We start from the raw sequence: 13,916 nt of genomic DNA, 5'->3' as shown, positions 1-13,916 counted from the left end.
TGCCAAAGATCTCATTGAGATTAAACCTACCTATGGGACAAGTTGTGGATCTGGTTGATTTTCACAACAGGTTCTATGGTAGAAGACCCAGGAGGGCCCCACTGCTGAGAGAGACATAAGAAACCCTGACTGGAGTTTTCCAAAACACCTGAACAAGCCAAAATCCTTCTGGGAGAATGTCATGTGGACAGATGAGACCAAATTAGAGTTTTTTGGTAAAGCACATCATCTCTATGTTTACATAAAAGAAAAATGAAGCCTTCAAAGAAAAGAACACCTTCCCTACAGTCAAACATGGAGGAGGTTCAGCGATGTTTTGTGGTTGCTGTGCTGCCTCTGGCACTGAGTACCTTGAATGTGTGCATGGCATCATGAAATCAGGAGATTACCAACGCATTTTGGAGTGAATGTTCAACCCAGTGTCAGAAAGCTGGGTCTCCATCGAAGGTCTTGGGTCTTGTAGCAGGACAATGACCCCAAACACACTTCAAAAAGCACACAGGAATGGTTCAAGACAAAATGCTGGACTGTTCTGAAGTGGCCAGCAATGAGTCCAGATCTAAATGCCATTGAACACCTGTGGTGAGATCTGAAACAGCAGTTGGGAGAAGACACCCTTCAAATCTGGGAGAACTGGAACAGTTTGCACAAGAAGAGTGGGCCAAACTGCCAGTGGAGAGGTGTGGGAAGCTCATTCATGGCTATAGGAAGCGCTTGACTGTGGTTACTTTGTCCAAAGGCTGTGCTACCAAATATTAAGTCTAGGGTGCCACAAATTTTGTCAATACCATTTATTTTTATTGTCTGATTTGAAAGGATATATTAAGTTCTGAATCAAAAACAAAGGTTCTGTAATATTAACAGTGAAATAAATAATTGTGGAGACCAAATACTTTTGTCAATTTCAACTTATTTTTCGAGAAAATTGTGAGTTATTTGAAAAAAGTGCAAGGGTGCCAATATTTTCGGCCACGACTGTATATATTGGAAACGGAAGTGACAGTTCGTTTTGGAGACTGGGAGGAGCAAAGGAAAGACCTGGTTTTTTGGAGGTCTGATGGGCATGCTGTGCTGTGTTGAGATTTCGGATTAAACCTACAATTGCTGTTGTATCCAGGTAATTGCTGGATACAACAGCATCCATATACATTTAATATAATAATGTTCGAATCCGTTCACGTCCAATACTCGTGCGTCAAGCAGACCAGCGAGGAGCCTGTTGTTAAGTATCACTCTTATCTGAATGCGATGTTATAGATGGCGCTGTAATTTTAGCATTTTGAGCTTAATTATCGAATGCACTTTTTATTCATTAAACGTTTTAATTAAATTTTAAAATGTTTGATTTTGATACACTCATAACTGTTCCAGATGAGATTTATCATTGGAGTTTATTTTATTATGTTCTGTTGCCAAAATTTCTTTTTTATTCTGAATCATTCAAGAATGTACTATAAAACCAATTTTTTGCATACAAGAAATTTGATTTTAGCATGTGTCGACAGTTCACAATCTGACAGTCATGCTTTCACTTGTTTACTGGAGGCTGAGATCTGGTTACCTCAAACAAAGTATTACCTGCATCTTACTTGTCTTTATTTATGTGTGGTTTTTGATGAATGTTACTGCGTGTGGAGTCGAATAATATAATAATTCATAATAATTAACTTTACAATTGGTCATTTTTAACTTTTTGATAAATTTCTAATGTTTTCTAAAAATGTTATAAATTATAACTTTTTCATTCCAGGTCTGGTCTTTAACTGGAAAAATGGCCCAACGCAAAACACAACTGTTTATAAGCCTGATTTTTTTTGAAATATGTCTTCACCGAGATGAGAGAAAAATCTGGGAATGTCCGTGTGTTCAGTGCCTGCAAGTTCTCACCAATGAATCTATGAAGGAAAACAAATTGAAGCATCATTTGCATTCAGTTCATCCAAACTTTGTCGAAAAGCCACTGAGTTACTGGGAGGACAAAGAAGAACAGGTAAAACAAAGTCCGATTGATGCTCCCTCAAGTTCAGCCTTTTCTCTGGAGAAAGTTTTATGGTGCCAAGGAATTTATGGACCTGCCAATGTACATTTTGGGGAGGGTGGGGGGGTTTTGCATGTTTGTAGATCTTCAAGAATTTGGATGAAAGGTAGAATAACAATTAAACGATGAAATGCACGTTTCATAATACAGCAATACCCCGGCCTACGTAATTAATTCGTTCCATAAGCCGTGACGTAACTCGGTTTTTGACGTAAACCGGGCGTAATGCCTTTAAAATGCCTTAAAATGAAGACAAGCACCGTAAAACTAGAGTAAATAACTGGAGGAGGCTGCGGCTTCGCCCTGAATCTTTGCCGCTCCCCGTCGGGAGTCCCTCCGTTGTTTTATATCGGTCGGGTCTTCTCCTCGAACGGGGTGACCGGCACGGACATGTCGACCGTGAGCGGGCTTGTGTGCCGAGTGGCTCCGCGGCCCACTTCACCACGGCATGCTTTATCCAACGTGTCCGAGCAATTTCACCGGTGGTCGTGTCATGTCGTCTGTGACGAACGAACGAGCTCAGGGTTCTGTGAACCCGACCGCCCCGGGGATCGACGCTCGCCTCCTAGTCATAGACGTACCCCGTCTTTCCTCGAGCGGCCGAAGTTGCGTGCTTCTTCTTTTTTGGACGATGCGATATATGCAGAAACGACGATGTACAGGCAGGCATTTGCAAATCCGTGCACATGCACACGTCGATCGGTTCGTCGACGCCGGATGCCGGCGAGATGCCCGGCGAGAAACCCCGGCTCGAGGCATGACACGGTCGTTCGTTTCACATGAGCCATGGGCCCTGGGGCCTGATCTCGTCGCGGACACTGCACACTCTGCACGGTGACGTGACGTGACGTCTGCCGCGGACGGTTGTCCGAGCCGGCATCGTCATCATGTTTCGCCGTTGCCACGTTGCGTTGGTTGTTTTACACAGTAAAGGAACCTTTACACAGTAAAGGAATAATCACAAAAATAACAGCGAAAGGCAAAGCAAGCACGCGACCGCAGCACAGGACAAAATGCATATGGCGTTGCCTTTGTTTTGAATGAGAACCAGCAGCTATGCGTACGTATACTGTACGTACATTTTTTATATTTTTAATGTGCTTTTTATTGTATTTTAAATTGTTTTTTAGCTTCTTTTATTGTTAATTTTTATGTACTACTAGCAGAAGTGCCTGGCATTGCTGGGCGGGGGAGAGGAGGGGGAAGGGGAGGGGAGGGGAACGGGGGGGAGGGGAGGGGGTGAGAGGGGGGAGGGGAGGGGGTGAGAGGGGGGGATGGGAGGGGGTGAGAGGGGGGGAGGGGAGGGGAGGGGGTGAGAAGGGGGGAGGGGAGGAGAGGGGGGAGGGGAGGGGGTGAGAGGGGGGGAGGGGAGGGGAGGGGGTGAGAGGGGGGGAGGGGAGGAGAGGGGGGAGGGGAGAAGAGGGGGGAGGAGAGGGGAGAGGGGGGAGGGGGAGGTTGGAGGGGGAAGGGGATGGGGGAGGGAGGGGGAAGGGGGGGAGGGGAGGAGGAGGGGGAAGGGGAGAGGGTAGGGTGGAGGGAGAGGGTAGGGGGAGGGGAAGGGGGGAAAGGAAGGGGTAGGGGGGAAAGGGAGGGGTATGGGGGAAAGGGGGGAGGGGGGAGAGGGTAGGGGGTGGAGGGGGAGGGGGGGAAGGGGAGGGGAGGGATATAGATGGTTACTGGCAATTGATCACATCCACAAATGATGTAATCCACACAATTTATGTACTTTACATAACGTTAATAGGAATACATGGCCGTGTAGATGGGAAATACAGTTTGTTTGAAATAAATCACAAATATCAGATGAAAGTTTTTAAAATTTAGAACTATTCTCACTCAGAGTTAAACATCACCGCAATATTACGCGGTTGCTTAAACGTTTTCTGTGAATTATATGTCATCATTGTGAGATTTTTTTTGGATTTTTTTTTTTTTTGAAATGAGATTTTTATATTTAAAAAAACGGCAAAAAAGCATCAGAACAGCTGTGAAAAAGCATCAGAACAGCAGTGAAAAAGCATCAAAACAGCAATGTAAAAGCATCAAAACAGCAGTAAAAAGCATCAAAACAGCATTCTTTATATTTTCACTTTTACGTTTTGGCTAACTCGCTCGCGAACCTGACGAAGATCCTGAGCTAGGATCGCTACGCTACGCTACGTTATGCTAACACTACGTTCGCTACATTATGGCTAAAAATATGGATCTAAAGATGAAAGAAAAAAAAACGTATGTGGTGTGAATGGCAATGTTCCTCGCTGAAATGTTAAAAAACGCAATGGCTTTTCGCTCTGAATTACGTGCGAACGCGTAACTGTGAGATTATGGCGGCAAGGATGGAACATCACGTGATCGCTCTGAGCGAATCAGCGCGCTGCTCTGCCCCCGGCTCAGATTCCATGTATAATATTCCTCGCTACGTTACGCTACGTTATGGCTAAAAATATGGATCTAAAGATGAAAGAAAAAAAAACCTATGTGGTGTGAATGGCAATGTTCCTCGCTGAAATGTGAAAAAACGCAATCGCTTTTCGCTCTGAATTACGTGCGAACGCGTAACTGTGAGATTATGGCGGCAAGGCTGGAACATCACGTGATCGCTCTGAGTGAATCAGCGCGCTGCTCTGCCACCGGCTCAGATTCCGTGTATAATATTCCTCGCTACGTTACGGCTAAAAATATGGATCTAAAGATGAAAGAAAAAAAACCCTATGTGGTGTGAATGGCAATGTTCCTCGCTGAAATGTGAAAAAACGCAATCGCTTTTCGCTCTGAATTATGTGCGAACGCGTAACTGTGAGATTATGGCGGCAAGGCTGGAACATCACGTGATCGCTCTGAGCGAATCAGCGCGCTGCTCTGCCACCGGCTCAGATTCTGTGTATAATATTCCTCGCTGAAATGCGCTGAGGTAAATATGAATTAAAAATATGGATCTCGTCAAATATTTTTAGGTAGGCCATGTCCTTCCCAGGCTCAATGGCCATGTCCATGCCAAATATCAAGCACGTGAGCCTCTCCGTTTAGGACTCTATCAGTAACATTACACACACACAAACTGTGTTTTATATATATAGATTTTATTTATTTTAAATATTTTTTTTTCACGTCCTCCTATTATGATGTAGGAGTGACGTAAAGTCGCACATAATGACGTTCGCTGAACTGAAATTTACTCTAGAAGAGTGGCGTAAAGTCGGATTTGACGTAGGTCGAAATGGCGTAAAACGAGGTATTGCTGTATTAGCAGAGTACCCACCCTTCGGGTCGGTGGAGATTGTGAATGACTTGCTGAAAAGGCCTAATCTGCGTTTTGCAAGAAGAATCATGATGTTTGTATGGTGTGTTTAAAGATGTCTAAAGTGTGTAAAGCTCTTTAGGATGTAGGAGATTGAAGGGTCTATAAGGGGTATAAATGGTATTTTAGAGTTGAATGGGTGTCAGGTATATGGGTTGTAAGGGGTCTAAAGTGTCAAATGTGTTTATGGCATCTCAAGGGTTCTGAAGATCTAGAGGAGTAAAAGGGGTCGAAAGGATGTAAATTATTAAAGGCATCTAAAGAGTCTTAAAAGGTCTAAGGCGTTTAATGGAGTCGAAGCAGTGTCAAGGGTGTAAAGGTTCAAAAGTACTTTCCAATAGTACGTAATTAATTGACAAAGTCATGGTGCAACTGATGTTCAAACAGTACATAATTAAGACATAAGTACATAGTGGAACATTTTCCACAGACAGACATTAATGGCTTTTTACGGCGTAGCCCGTAGGGCAATGCTGTCTAGAACAGAGGTTGTCTGTCTGTGTGTCCCCACAAATGTACACCAATCAGAGTTGAGGATATGGTCACATGACAGGGGGATGCATTTAGTAACCATTACAGGTGCATATTTTACTAAAAGGAAATATAATAACCTTCTGTGGAACGTTTTGGGGTCCCAGCGGATGTCGTAAGGAAGGTAGATAGGAGCTTTGAGGAATTCCTCAATAAAATTATGATTTTGAAATGCGATCGACACAGACCTTGCTCCAAATCCAGAAGTGAACAGATGCTGACAGTTATCTGGTTTGATAATATCTCAATACAATCATGATTTAACATTATATTTTGATATTGTCCTGTCCGTGCCGATAAAGACAGGTCTCGGACGGATTGCTGATCGAGCTTTACACTCTGAGGCATTCAGTCACAAATATAGTGGAGAATACGCGCGTGGGGGAGGGTGAAGAGCTTACCTTCATGGGTCCCACCGGGCATCTTCGAACCTGCTATGATTAAATCAAGCCGACACAGGATTTAAAATGTACAAAAATACCGGCTTTATTGAAGAAATGCCGGTAACAAAATAACACACGGCAAAACTAAGATTCCTAAATAGGACGTCCCCATACAGGTTCTTATACAGACAAAGGGAACAAATAACTGGTGAAAATAAATGTGTGTGTTTTTAGGTACTTAGCTCTGAGCGTCTCCTGAACCACCTCGGGAATCGTCAAAACCCCCCGCGTCCTTGACGGGAACAGCACAGGCCAACGTGCACAGTTCGCTCATGGAAACGCAGGCCTCTGTCCGCATTCCATGCGCGGGAAACTGCAGGCCTCGGTCTGCAGTTCGCTCCTCGTCACGATCACGCTGATTATGTCGGAACACGACCGTTCACCTCCAAACCTGTTCTTGTGATCACCCGTCGATGGTATCAGCGGCAGTTGAATGTCCTGTTTCGGTTGCTTTTATTTAGTGTGATAATGCATGCCGATTGTCTGGCTATGTGTGTGTGGGCTGCATTGTCATAAGGAACAAAGGGAAAGAACAGAGGCATTTACATACAGGGGATTTATTACCCATAATCCCTAACTAATTAACATAACCCCACTCCTCATCATGGGAACAATGATACACTCTTAAACTACATACGGTCTAACGGATTCCCTACTTATGTACACTACCGGTCAAAAGTTTTAGAACACCTCAATTTTTCCAGTTTTTATAGAAATTTACGCAGTTTAATGTCTTAATGTACTCTGCAGTGAAGCATAGAACAAATAAACAATTGGAGATAAAAAAGAAATCATAGAATCATTTTGTTTAACAAAAGTTAATTTAAAATTTTGACTCGGCAAAGTAGCCACCTTTTGCAGATATAACCGTCGAACACACTCGTGGCATTCTTTCTACAATGGAAATCAAATATTGTTTGGGAAGTTCTTCCCAACACTGTTGCAGAAGTTCCCACAAAGGTGTTGTACTTGTAGGTTGCTTTGCTTTCACCCTTCTGTCCAGTTCATCCCAAACCAGCTCGATGGGGTTTAAGTCTGGAGACTGTGCTAGACATTCCATGATTTGAAGCCTACCGTCTTGTTCTTTTCCTCGAAGGTAGTTTTAACATAGCCTGGAGGTGTGTTTCGGGTCATTATCTTGCTGTAGGATGAACCCTTGACCAACTAGGTGTGTACCAGAGGGTATTGCATGGCGCTGCAAAATGCTGTGGGTAGCCCTTTTGGTTCAGGGTGCCAGTCACTCTGTGCAAGTCGCCGACTCTGGATACAGCAAAAGAGCCCCAGACCATCACGCTTCCTCCTCCATGTTTGATAGCTGGTGTCACACACTGAGGAACCATCTTTTCGCCTACTCGACAGCGTACAAAAACCCTGCGTGATGAACTGAAGATTTCAAATTTTGATTCATCGGTCCATAAGACCTTCTTAGAGTCTTCAGTAGTCCACTGGCGGCGCTTCATGGCCCAGGCAAGCCTCTTTTTCTTATTTTGCCATCTTAGCAGTGGCTTTCTTACTGCCACTTGACCTATCAAACCTGCAGCTCGAAGTCTTCTCTTCACAGTTGAAACTGAGACTTGCTTACTTCGACCAGTGTTAAGCTGTGCCTGAAGCTGTTGTGCTTTGAGCCGCCTATCACGCAAGCTGTTGCCTCTCAGAAACTTGTCTTCTGATTCTGTTGTGGCCAGACCTCTTCCTGTCAGAGTTTCCTCCAGTTTCCAATATACTACTTCCTGCAGTGCAATATTGTCCAAATAATGCTTCAGAGGGTGTAATAACAGTCTGTTCCAATACTGCTTTTGTACAGACATGGGGTTTGTAATCAAGTAATCAGCAGAGGTTGGGACACCTGTAGGAATTGTTTGCATCAACTTTCAAGGCTTAATTTACTTACATTGCTGCAGAAAAGCTGTAAGTTGTTAACCCATTACTTGTTCCCAGAAGAAGGCCTTTTTTTACAATATAACTGTGCAATTTACATTATTTTCCCGTTTTTGCTAACCTAAACTTTTTTTTCACCTCGAGCAGTTTACTGCTTACCTTTGTACCATTTCAGGTTATTCAATGGACATTAAACTGCGTAAATTTCAATAAAACTGGAAAAATTGAGGTGTTATAAAACTTTTGACCGGTAGTGTACACGGGGGTTATTCTTCATCGTGACATATGGAGCGGTAAACTATACAATTCTACCTGCCTATAAGGTATTCACTGCCTCCCCCCCCCCCCCCCGACCCCCACAAACGTAACAATATATTAATACCATAGTATTCATTTGTGATTGGAATGATAAATGATGCTGTTTGGAATGAAAATAGAGAAAATGTGCTGTCGATCCCTGACGTTCGACTGAAGGTGGCACAGGAATGTGGTATTCATTGAATCATCGTTTGCCACTCACCGTTTTTTTACCCAAGTCATTTACAAACCGGCTGTCCATGCCTGAAGTGAAAAAAAAAATGTGCTAACAGGTGTCATGAAATTCTGTCGAACGTCTGAACCCAGGTGTCATGCGTCTTTTGCCCGCTACGCGGCCGTTATAAGAACTCGGTCATTCAGCGCTATGATCATACCTGAGACATTAACTGTATGCTATGCTGGTGCAGAACTAGATGGTACGTACCGCCACTTTGTTACGGCTTGCATGTGCTCATATGTAAACTCATTACTAGTTCAGATGTATGCTGAATATTGATATGATATTCGCTGGTTCTCTTTACAGGTATTGTTAGGGATCGAATGATATTAAACTCATGATCTGAGCCAATGTTGTAACTCTGATTCTTACAACAATTAATATCACCCGACTCTTGTCCTGATCGACAACGATGACTCGTAAGCTGATACTCGTCCCGATTTTCGGAGCGAATCCACAAGCCCCGGACTCAGCTGCCCAGCTCCAGCACTGGCTTCGACTGCTGACAAGTCACCTCGGAGCCCAAGCTGAACTCACGGATGAGACAAAGCTTGCGGTGCTTAACTCACACGTGTCCCATTCTGTCTATCAGTACATCTCTCAGTGCGTCATGTACGATACGGCTGAAGCGGAACTACACCGGATCTACATCAAGACACGAAGCGCGGTCTACACCCGGTATCTGCTCTCCTCATGACGGCAGGACCCTTCGGAATCCATCGATCACTTCGTTCAGGATCTCCGCCGTTTAGCGAAGGACTGTACACATGAACATAGAACCCATGAACACTGAACAGGTCTGTGATGATTTAATGAGAGATGCATTTGTTTCCAGGGTACACTCACCGATGATACGTCAAAGATTGCTAGAGACTGCCTATTTAACTCTTGTGACTGCCCATAAGGCGGCGATCGTTTACGACGAGGCGAGGAGACAATCTGAGGCATACGATCGTCACGATCGTCCGTACGTCACTGCGGGGCTAACCGGTGAGCGACAGGAGAAGGCTGCTGCAGCGGAGCGAGCGGATGCTGAACCTCCGCTGGAATCTGGGACAACGGACACTCTCAAGGCTTTGGGCCCAAGCGTGACCGCCGCTGCTGCCACGACCCCATCTGCCGGGGGTACCGCAAAGTGCTATTTTTGTGGGAATCAAAATCATTTGAGGACAGTTTGCCCCGCGCGGAGGCAACGTGCCATTCATGCTCACGAAAAGGTCATTTCTCAAAGGTATGCCTATCGACACGGGGCCAGCGAACGGGCCAGCGAACTCGCCCGACATTGTCCATGCTTTTCGCGCGGTCTGTGGCACAATCTGCATCTCAGGCGACATTGACTAGGATCCACTCGCAGCCTGCGAGGTGCCGTCGCGCGCCCTTGACTAATCTCCCCGCACGGGCCTCGCGCGGCACGCATGCCCTTGATGGGAACTCTTTCATCGCCCGCGGCGATGTCACGCTCGACGCTACCTTACGACGGACCTGCGCGTGTGGCTCGATCGCCACCTCTGGATGTTTCAACAACTACAGGTCCACCCGGGTTAACCAATGCTGTTATTCCTGTCATAATTGAGGGACAAATGGCCAATGCCTTGATCGACACGGGCTCTACTGATAGCTATGTTTACTTGCGGCTCGTCCAGAAGCATGGCTGGCCGATTCTCGGGACAGCGCGCAGGATTTTCATGGCTTCCCAAGCTCTTTGGCTGCGTACCAAAGGCGAATGCCGGCTGAAGCAAGTGATCAATGGCCGAATGTTTCCGGATGTGCATTTAATGGTTTTACCAATGTTATGTGCAGAAGTGCTACTCGGTCACGATTTTCTCCGTCGACATGGACGCTTGGAAATGGAATTTGGAGGTGACAAGACTCTCTGTGTGTGCTCTGGCCGGGATGGAAATTGAAACCCTGACGCTGTTTCCAAATTTGACTCCTGACTGCACCCCGGTTGCCGCTAAATCGTGACGATACTCGCGGGCTGACACGCAATTTATAGCGGAGGAAACTAGCCGACTTCTGAAGGAGGGTATAATCGAACCTAGTCGATCGCCTTGGAGGGCTCAAGTTCTGGTAGTCCAGACAGAAAATCATCGCAAACGCATGGTCATCGACTACTCGCAGATGATTAATCGGTTTACGCAACTGGACGCCTACCCACTCCCGGGATTGGATTCCCTGGTTCGGCAGGTGGCCCAGTACTCGATCTACAGCACATTAGATCTCCGCAGCGCGTATCATCAGATCCCTATCGCGGAGGCCGATCGCATCTACACCGGGGTTGAATCCGGACAGAGGTTGTACCAGTTCACTCGATTACCTTTTGGGGTCACAAACGGGGTGGCATGCTTTCAAAGGGCCATAGATGACATGCTCGCTCAGGAACACTTAACCAATGTCTTTGTTTACCTGGACAATCTAACAGTTTGTGGGTACGATCAGGCCCATCATGATGCTAATTTGCAGCGTTTCCTCCAGGTTGCACGCACGTATCGGCTAACTCTGAACGAGGCTAAATGTCGCTATTCCGCCCGCACGATAGATCTCCTGGGGTACACCATGACCCAGGGCACTATCACGCCAGACAAGGAGCGGCTGCGACCTTTGCTCGACATGGCCCCACCGCATGATCGCGCTTCGTTGAAGCGTGCCCTCGGACTATTTGCACATTACTCGAAGTTGGTTCATAATTTTTCTGAAAAGCTTCGCCCGCTTGTAGATTGCAAAGTGTTCCCCATGGGTCATGCCACCAAGACCGCTTTCCATGGCCTGAAGTCCGACATAGCTGGCGCCGCTGTGTCGTCTATCGATGAGAGTCAACCCTTTGTTTTGGAAAGCGATGCGTCTGACCACGCGATAGCTGCCACGCTCTCTCAAGGGGGGCGACCTGTAGCCTTCTTTTCAAGGACTCTCTCCTCCACGGAGAAACGTCATTCGTCTGTCGAGAAGGAAGCGTACGCCATCATTGAGTCTATTAGGCGTTGGAGACCCTGTCTGCTTGGCAAATGTTTTGAGGTCATTACTGATCAGCAAAGCGTCGCTTTCATGTATGACACGCACCATGCCCAACGCATTAAGAACAAAAAGATCACTCGCTGGCGGATAGAGCTGGCCGATTTTTGCTTCACTATTAAGTATCGCCCAGGGCGGGATAATCTCGCCGCCGACGCATTATCACGCCCTTCGGTGTGTGTGAGTCTCACTTCCTTTGAGGATCTGCGTGTTCTTCATGAAACGTTGTGCCATCCCGGAGTGACGCGTTTCGCTCATTATGTGCACAGTCACAATTTGCCCTACTCTGTTGAGGACATTCTGCAGCTGTGTCGCACCTGTTCCGTTTGTGCTGAACTCAAACCTCGTTTCTACAAACCGCCTATGGGTACACTGATTCAGGCTACTCGGCCTTGGGAGAGATTGCCAATGGACTTTAAAGGGCCTCAACCGGATTCGTGTCTCCCTGCTAGTCCTAGCCTACCGGCCTCGGATAGCTCTTGCTATCTCCTCACGATAGTTGATGAGTTCTCCAGATTCCCTTTTGCTTTCCCGTGCAATGATATGTCCGCTGCGACGGTTATCCGGTGTCTGCAGATTTTGTTCTCCGTGTTCGGGAATCCGGCTTACGTACACACCGATCGAGGTGCTGTGTTTCTGTCCCAGGATGTGAGGACCTTTTTGCTCCAGCGCAATATAGCTTCAAGCTATACTACCCCGTACAGGCCACAGGCGAACGGTCAGGTGGAAAGATTTAATGGCATTATATGGAAGGCCATTACTCTGGGCCTTAAGTCTCGCGGACTAGGACTGGACCGATGGACCTGGATGGTGCACGGGGCGTTAAACTCGATCAGGACTTTATTATTCACAGCTACTAATCAAACTCCTCACGACCGACTGTTTTGTTACTCGCGCCGTTCTGGGGCTGTTCGACCTTTGCCGGGCTGGCTAGCTGAGCCCAGACCGGCTTTCCTCAAACGCGCTGTTCGTCAAAGTAAATATTTGTCAACGCTTGTCGACAAGGTTCACATTCTCCAAGCCAATCCCGAGCACGCTTGAGTGCTGCTGCCAAATGGACACGAGTCTCCAGTCTCGGTGCATCATCTTGCTCCGTGCGGGGATACCGTTCAGCCGGAATTCAGCCAGGGGGACCCGTTGATGGGGAATTCACCGCCGACTCCGCTCCCGCACATGCCCGATCCGGTCGGCCCTGAGCCACCGCCGCCATCTCCCGAGATGGGCGTTTCTTCCGACGTGGGGGAATTTGGTCTCGCGGTTGAAGCTCCCGACGCTTACGAACACGCGTCGGAAGAGAAACTCGACACGCCGATCGCTACGGCTGGGACTGACATGACTTGCTGCTCTATGTACTCTTTTGCTACCTGAGTTTCTATACTGCTATTCCGGTTGCTTTCACCCCCAGGGGTAGTGTAGATTTAACGCCGGGGAGAATGTCATGAAATTCTGTCGAACGTCTTATGACATGACATGAATGGTATAGATTATGAGTATACATAACAGTATGTCTCTGAACATTGCATTGGTTGGAGTATCGTTTTGAATCCGACTACGGAGGCCATTTTTGCTCACATAACGAGGTATCTTCTTCATCACTTGCTCTATTTGCTGAGCGGCTTGCAAAGCGGTTGATATGGAACAACTGGCTTGGAAAGCGATAGCAAGCAGCTTGCGAACGGAACACATCCTGGGTTAGCTTGACTTTAGCTTGGTTGTCAAGTCCTCGACTTGATGACAAATTAAAAACTTCCTTTAACCCATAGACCAAAGGACACATTTATGCCAATAACCCAAGGGCCTCACCATATAAGGCACATCTGCTGTTTCTGTCTTCAGGGTTTCTTCAAGTGAAGCATCCTTACATCTTTCTTTTTCAACTTCCGTTGCCTTTTTTCCTGGCCCAACACGGATCTTCCACAACACATATAGTGATAAGGTACGGTTTGGGAATCCTGTCCAAAACTATTCATTATAAACAGTACGGTATTAATAAGTTGCACAAACATTTCTTCAAAATGAGAATACCCATGTCAGGGCTGCATGGTTATGCCCTCAATGTACATGTTGTAAAACATACATGGTGTTCAATTCTACCTCTTTACAATAAACAAACCCGACCTTGTTTCTACCTTTTAGCATTGTGAGTTGTACCTCTATCTTTTTAATCTTCAAAGTTTTTCTCCT

At 46.3% G+C, this 13,916-nt stretch overlaps 1 protein-coding gene across 11 annotated transcripts in view; it reads left to right on the top strand.

Moving 5' to 3' along the window:
• Positions 1-13,916, top strand: part of LOC137421009 (uncharacterized) — a 75,305-nt gene that overhangs the window by 57,699 nt on the left and 3,690 nt on the right. For 4 of the 11 annotated variants that reach the window (XM_068106637.2, XM_068106635.2, XM_068106632.2 and 1 more), the window contains 2 exons: positions 1,871-1,990; positions 13,569-13,668. The gene's annotated coding sequence lies outside the window, so the exon portion shown is untranslated. Of the gene's footprint in view, positions 1-1,750; positions 1,991-8,812; positions 8,837-13,568; positions 13,669-13,916 lie in introns of those variants that run through there. The other 7 variants (XM_078772042.1, XM_068106636.2, XM_068106633.2 and 4 more) reach the window with 4 other exon arrangements.

The sequence above is a fragment of the Myxine glutinosa genome, chromosome 2, assembly GCF_964187855.1.
Source record: "Myxine glutinosa chromosome 2, kmMyxGlut1.1, whole genome shotgun sequence".
NCBI classification, from domain to species: Eukaryota; Metazoa; Chordata; class Myxini; order Myxiniformes; family Myxinidae; genus Myxine; species Myxine glutinosa.
The sequence above is the reverse complement of the archived record's forward strand: the minus strand, read 5'-3'. Positions and strand labels throughout refer to the sequence as shown.